Source organism: Oryctolagus cuniculus, chromosome Y, assembly GCF_051225735.1.
Source record: "Oryctolagus cuniculus isolate XC-2025 breed Fujian yellow rabbit chromosome Y, ASM5122573v1, whole genome shotgun sequence".
NCBI lineage: Eukaryota > Metazoa > Chordata > Mammalia > Lagomorpha > Leporidae > Oryctolagus > Oryctolagus cuniculus.
This window is the reverse complement of record NC_142889.1, coordinates 15,702,685-15,709,560: the sequence shown is the minus strand read 5'-3', so window position 1 is coordinate 15,709,560 and position 6,876 is coordinate 15,702,685. Positions and strand designations below refer to the sequence as shown.

General features: G+C 43.3%; 1 pseudogene; it reads left to right on the top strand.

The window, feature by feature from the left end:
* Positions 1-4,490: 4,490 nt before the first annotated feature.
* Positions 4,491-4,902, top strand: LOC149119282 (vesicle transport protein GOT1B pseudogene; annotated as a pseudogene).
* Positions 4,903-6,876: the final 1,974 nt, after the last annotated feature.

The window sequence follows — 6,876 nt, the reverse complement described above, 5'->3', positions numbered from 1 at the left end:
CCTCAGTTCCTCAGACTGTAACTACTAATGTTAAGAGTAAAGGTCAGAACTACCTTAAAATCACAATGATATCATTTTTTAAAGATGTATTTGTTTATTTGAAAGTCAGAAGTACACAGAGAGAGGAGAGGAAGAGAGAGAGGGAGAGATCTTCCATCCACTGGTTCACTCCCCAATTGGCTGCAATAGGTGGAGCTGTGCTGATTTGAAGTAAGGAGCTTCTTCCAGGTTTCCTACATGGGTACAGGGACCCAAGGACTTGGGCCATCTACTACTGCTTTCCCAGGCCATAGCAGAGAGCTGGATTGGAAGAGGAGCAGCCAGGACTTGAACCCACACCATATGGGAATGCACCACTGCAGGCAGTGGCTTTACCTGTTACACCACAGCACCAGCCCCATCACAAAGATATCTTAATATATTGTACAGTCCAAACAGCATATGATGGGACCTGGCACCATGAATTAAGGCATCCACCCCATATTGGCAATGGTTTGAATCTAGGCTGCTCCACTTTCAATTCAGTTCCCTGCTAATGCAGCTGGGAAAGCAGTGGCGGATGCCCCAAGTCCTTGGACCCTTAAGCCCTAGTCCAAGATCCAGAAGAAACTCCTGTCTCAGCCTCACCCAGCCCCTGGTCCTTGTGGCCATTTAGGGGAGTGAACCAGAGGTTGGAGACTTCCCTTGTTCTGCCTCTCCCTCTCTGTAACTCTGACTTTCAAAAAACATTAAAAAAAAAAGATGCTATTTCTGGCCCACAAAAGGTGGCAGTTTCTTTGCAAGGTTAATTGCTTTGCACCTTCGGTCCTGGATGCACCAGAGACCATGCATAAGGAGTGATGAGTGACGACTGGCCCCAGCCTCGCACCCCTCTGACCCACAACACTCCTTTGAGGAAGACACTGCAGAACTATGATTTGTTCCACAGTCATGACTGTGTGAGAACGGCTTTATCATGAAAAAGTGAGAAAGGACTCAAAAGGAAGTCTTCAGCCAGCAAAAGCACGTCCCCTGATATGAGCAGGCATACAAGATTAAGTTAATCAGATTCATGAGCTGGAAAACTATGGCCCCAACCCCTATGTATTCCACCTGTATTCCCAACTTGCCAAGCAGACAACTAATCACGCCCATTTGGGGAGTGCATAGAAAGCATGAAGCCCTCTGGCCTGCCCTTGCCCTCATAAGCCTCCAGGCACACAGCTTTTTAGCAGCCCCTCTGCTGTCTGCCCACACCACGTGGTTTTGTGGTCATTCCTGCCTGCACAGTTTTTCCTCTCCCTGTGGCTCTGGACTGTGAAGGCTTGTACATGGCCCTTGTTCACCCCACGTCTCTTGGTGTGGGGCCTTCTGGCTGCCTCTGGAGCCTCCTGGCTTGCCCCGCTGCTGCTCTCCTGCCCACATGCTCTCTCTCTTTTGCAGCCTCTGGTCTACTCCCTGGAAAAGCCTGGTGTGCCTCAGCTGCTTTCAATTTCTGACCCCCTTCCTCTTGGTAAATCCCTCACCTTCCTGTGTATTTCTCTCACACTGTAAATGCTAGACTGTACCATGTTTTCTCATTTACAGAAACCCAATATTTAGAATTCTTATCTAAATAGACAAGGACCCTCAATATATCAATCTTGATTTTAAAATAAAGGTAAACGATGTCCCGCCCACCCCCTCTCCCCAGCAGCAGCACAGGATGATCAAGAGCACAGCGTGGCCAGGGTTCCTGGGATGAAACGGTTCTCAGCCACACACAAGGCCTCTCCACCTGCCTCCTTGCAAGCCCTTCCCGAGTGTCCACACTCACAAAGCGAGCACAGCCCTCATAGATACAATTTCCCAGAGTAAATTTGTATTGTGCACTTGGCTTTTCTGCAGACATTCAGGTTACAGGATATCCCAAAGTGCCACGTGTGTAGCAAGCAGCATGTACTCATGAGGACCAGTTCATCTTCTCCAGCTTTTCCACACTCTTGGTGTCATGCGGTACCAGTCCCCGCACACACAGACTACTAACCAGCAGCCCTCAGCAGGCCGCAGCCTTTACAGCCGGCCGGCATGGAGGCGGGTCTCTCGGGGCCAGCCCCGCCCTTCTAGAGCGATGATTGGCTGAAGGCCTATGGCAGGGGCAGAGCCTGAGCCGGTGCTGGGCACTGAAGCCCGCCAACTGGCTGGAAACCAGGGAGCTGTTGACATCTGAGCTACCACTTAGAGCTCCATCTGGCGAGATGCCACAACCTGCAGGCCTGCAGAAGGCAATGAATTTTTCCAGGCCACAGAGCTATGGTGCAGGCAGGCTCAGGCTCTCCTTTCCCCCAGCCTGGGGAATCTCTGCGCCCTAGCTGAGCGGATTTCCGGAAAGCGCAGCTGTGCCTCTGCTTCCCTCCTTAGTGGGCAGGCGAACCAGGAACTCTGCAACACAGGGCCGGGTAGTCTCCAGCAGCAGGAGACAGTGACTGAAGGTGACACCGGAGGTGGGCCTGCTTTTGGGTGGGCTCTGGGTGGACATCTGTGCTCCTGGGCCCGTGGGGCTACTCATCGCCTCCTGGCAGCACTGGGAGCTGGCGTCCTGGTGACGAGGAAGGGTGAGTGAGGCGCAGTGAGCTCCGAACTTGGGCGTACTGAGGTCTTTGGAGTCTAGCAGTGCAAAGAGACAAGCTCGCCTCCTGAGTCACTGCTGGCCAGCTTAGAACTCACCAGAACCTTTAATTAACAAAAACAACGTATATAGTGGTGCGGTGGGGTGGGAGCACTTTACTTGAATGAGCTGCATTTGTGAATTCTTCAGAAACCACCACCCCCTCCCTACTCCTGCAGCCTTAAAATGATTGGTAAGTCAGGCATCACTGTGTCCTAGTGAGTAAAGCCGCTGTTTGCAGTGCTGACATCCCATATGGGAACTGGTTCAAGTCCCGGTTGCTCCGCTTCCAATCCAGCACTCTGCTACAGCCTGGGGTAGTGGTAGAAGATGGCCCAAGTCCTTGAGCCCCTGCACCTACATGGGAGGCCCAGAAGAAGCTCCTGGCTCCTGGTTTCAGATGGGCACAGCTCCAGCCCTCAGCCATTTGGGAGTGAACCGGTGGCTAGAAGACCTTTCTGTCTTTCCCTCTCTCTATGTGTAACATTACCTTTCAAATAAATAAATCTTTTTTAAAAAGTTGTATCTAATGTTGTGAACTAACTGTGCATACACAATTAGTTAAGCAAGAAGAATAACAAAAAATAATAAGGAAGAGGAGAATGAGGAGGGGAATGCTGAGATAATGTGGTACAATAAGAGAATGAAAATGTTTCAGGGCTGGCGCCATGGGATATTGGCTAAAGCCACCTCCTGCAGTGCCAGCACCCCATATGGGCATCACTTCTAGTCCCGGCTGCTCTTCTTTCAATCAAGCTCCCTGTCATGTCCTGGGAAAGCAGTAGAAGGTGGCCCAGCTCCTTGGTCCCCTGCGCCTGTGTGTGAGACCCAGAAGAAGCTCCTGGCTCCTGGCTTCAGATTTGCATAGCTCTGGGTGTTGTGGCCATTTGGGAAGTAAATCAGTGGATGGAAGATTCTCTCTCTCTCTCTCTCTCTCTCTCTCTCTCTCTCTCTCTCTCTCTTTCTCTCTCTTTCACTGCCTCTGCCTCTCTGTAACTCTGCCTTTCAGGTAAATAAAAAAAAATCTTAAAAAAAAGAAAAAGAAAGAAAATGGTCCAAGGAGAAGAAAGTAGCAAAACAGCTGAATGCTGTTGTGAGTTTAAGATAAAGGCAGGGAAGTGACATTGACTTAGACAAGATTGAAGTTGTTGGCGATATTGCTTAGCACAGCTTCTATGAAATGATGAGGATAAAGTCCAGTTAGAGCAGACTGATGAGAGGATAAAAAGTGAGGGAATGAAAGAATGACTGTAGAAAGCACTTTAGGGAAAGAAAGGAGAGAATTGACGTTGTAACTCTAAAGGAGGTGTGATCAAGGAAACATCTTTTTCTCTTCCCTCCCTCCTCCCCCCTCCTTTTTCCTCCCTCCCTTCCTCCCTTTTTTTCCTTCTTTCCTTCCTTCTTTTCTGCATAAATACTTAATAGAGAGGGGAATTTTTTTGCAGAAGTAGTTGAGGGTGTCATCCAAAACCCAAGGGAGAACCCTATAGAATTAGGAACACATCATCTGTTGAAAGAGGAGAGAGAAGGTAGAATTTATATGTGGGGAAGGTGTCTTGCATGGTAGGAATATTAGAGTTCCCAACTCATTCATTATACTTGCTCAATGAAGTATGAGCCAGGTCATCAGTAGACAGTAAGGGACAGTCAGGGTTGATACAAATTTGAGGAGGAAAAGGGTTTGGAAAAGTAACATGGATAGTGGAGAAACCAATGTCCTTGGGAAGTATAGTGTAATACTCACCAGTGTTGAGTGCCCATTTGAATCTGAGATTACAAATAAAAATGGGTTCATTTCTCCTGACTCAGCTTCCCACCATTGGCATTCTGAGCTGCTGCCACTGCTGCCCTTACCACCACAGCCATGATCTCCTTAACAGACACCCAGAAAATTGGAATGGGATTACAGGATTTGGAGTGTTTTTCCTGTTCATTGGAATGGTTCTTTTTTTGACAAAGTGTTACTTCCTATTGAAATGTTTTGTTTGTGGCTGGCTTGGTTTTTGTAATTGGTTTAGAAAGAATATTCAGATTCTTCTTTCAAACACATAAAATGAAAGCCACTGGATTTTTCCTGGGTGGTGTATTTGTAGTCCTCATCAGTTGGCCTTTGGTAGGTGTGTTTTCCAAAACTTATGGATTCTTTCTCTTGTTCAGGGGCTTTTCCTGTGGTGGTTGGCTTTATTAGAAGAGTGCCAGTGCTTGGATACCTCTGAAATTTACCTGGAACTAGATCATTTGTGAATAAAGTTGGAGAAAGCAACAATATGATATAACAAAAAGTGAATTTGAAGAATCATTTAAAATATTATTTATAAAGTTCTTTGAAGAATATTTAGCACAAAATTAAATTTCATGAAGTAGCTTTTAATGTTCTTTACATAAGTTTAAAATGTATAGCCTACAAAGTACCAACAGCAGTTAGCAAAGAAGCAATGAAAAAATAGGCCTTCTAATCAAGTGACCGGAAGTCAGCAAGCAAACTGAGGGAGAGGAAATCGTGTTGCAATGGGTATTGAGACTCCTGAAGGCTGTCTTCATTGTTTCCACCAAGTATGAAACACAGCCATCTTCGAGAACTGTGGTGCCTGATTTTTTTTTTTTTTTGCAAGTTCAGAAGCACCCATAGGCATTTGGTTTGTAGAAATGTCCACTACAATGGCAAATATATTTCCAATGCATTGTACCTTTGAAAGTGTTGCATGAGTTAGATTAGATTATGTCCTTTTGATGTATTAAAGCCAAGGGAAACCCAGTTTTCATGTATGAATTGCTTTTTTTTTGTAAATATGTGGTTAAAATAAAACTTTTATGGTCTTTCTGAATCTTAGTTTTTTACAGCCAGATGTAAATCTGAACTTTGTAATAGTCTTTTTATCTGGAATAGGCAAAGATCTATTAGTTCTCTTACTTCCTAAATTACAGCTGACTAAGCACTTTTCTGGTCAACCACACACTCTGGAAGTGTGGATGCTTCTTTGGAGTCTGACCTCCTGAGTTTCTGTATCCTTCATTACATGTTAATATTTAATAGAAAGCATTTTTGACCATGAAGAGGTCTGTTATGAAACTTGTCTCATTAAATATTCTTCTACTTAATGATACCAAATGATGCAAACCAAGTAGATTTTTCTACATCATGATGTGGTTTTTCTTCATTCTTTTATTTTTTTTAATTTTAGCAGTGGCTTTACTATTTTGTTTTTAATTAATTAAAATTTACTTTTAATAATGTTTACTTTAAGACATATAACATATTAAAATGTTAAACTTATAACTTATTAAAAGCAGTTCATTTAATCTGAATCTTCATTTATTTTCACCTTTTTCATAATATACAAAAATGAGTATATATGATGTATGCTTCATATGATCATTCTTTGGGTTAAGGAAATGGAAAAAATATTTTAAGTTCACATCCTAAGGTTATTTTATTAGAATTAAACTGGCCATGGTTACCTAAAAATATGACACTAAAAAAAAGGTGAGAAGTTGCTGATTGACAGCAAGAAACAGCAGTTGTTTCTTTTATAATAGATGTGGAAACACATTTCAACAGGCACAGTACTATTTGTTTTATCATGAATGTTTGTGCTATTTATTTTTAAACACTTTCAAAGCTTTTTAACACATAAAATCCTAATTGAAATTTGTGGTATTATTTACAAACGTGTCTACAAACTATATTACAACTTGTATTATCTTTAGTAAATCTTTTGATGCACATAGAATTCCTAACCTTGTTCATCTAAAGAAAGAAAGACTTGGTACATAGTCTGATGGTTCAGTTTTGGAGATTTCTGTCTTTTTGGGAATTTTCATTTGACTTAAGATGTATCTGTGAAAATGGCGATACATGGAGACTCCTACCTCAATCGTTCATGGAATAAAAGACCTCAAGTTGTGTCTAATGTTCTTCAAAAATTAATATCCTCACTTGGGCAGTGTCAAATATATCTACATTGAGTGTTGTCTTATATAGGTGCCCTGTAGGACTCTGTTAAACATATTTTTGACTGATTCATATCATTTACAGTGGGTCAATTATTTTCAGAGTAAGAAGAGTATCTGTTGATGTAAGGCACATCTATATTGTTTCACTTCTTTGTAGACATGTATTTCTTATAAAATGTTGCACTGTAACAGAGATACCTTTTCAACAAAAAAATAAGAATAGAAATAGTAGAGGGAGGAAGAAGGGTGGGAGTATGGGCAGGAGGGAGGATAGGGTGAAGGGAATCACTGTGCTC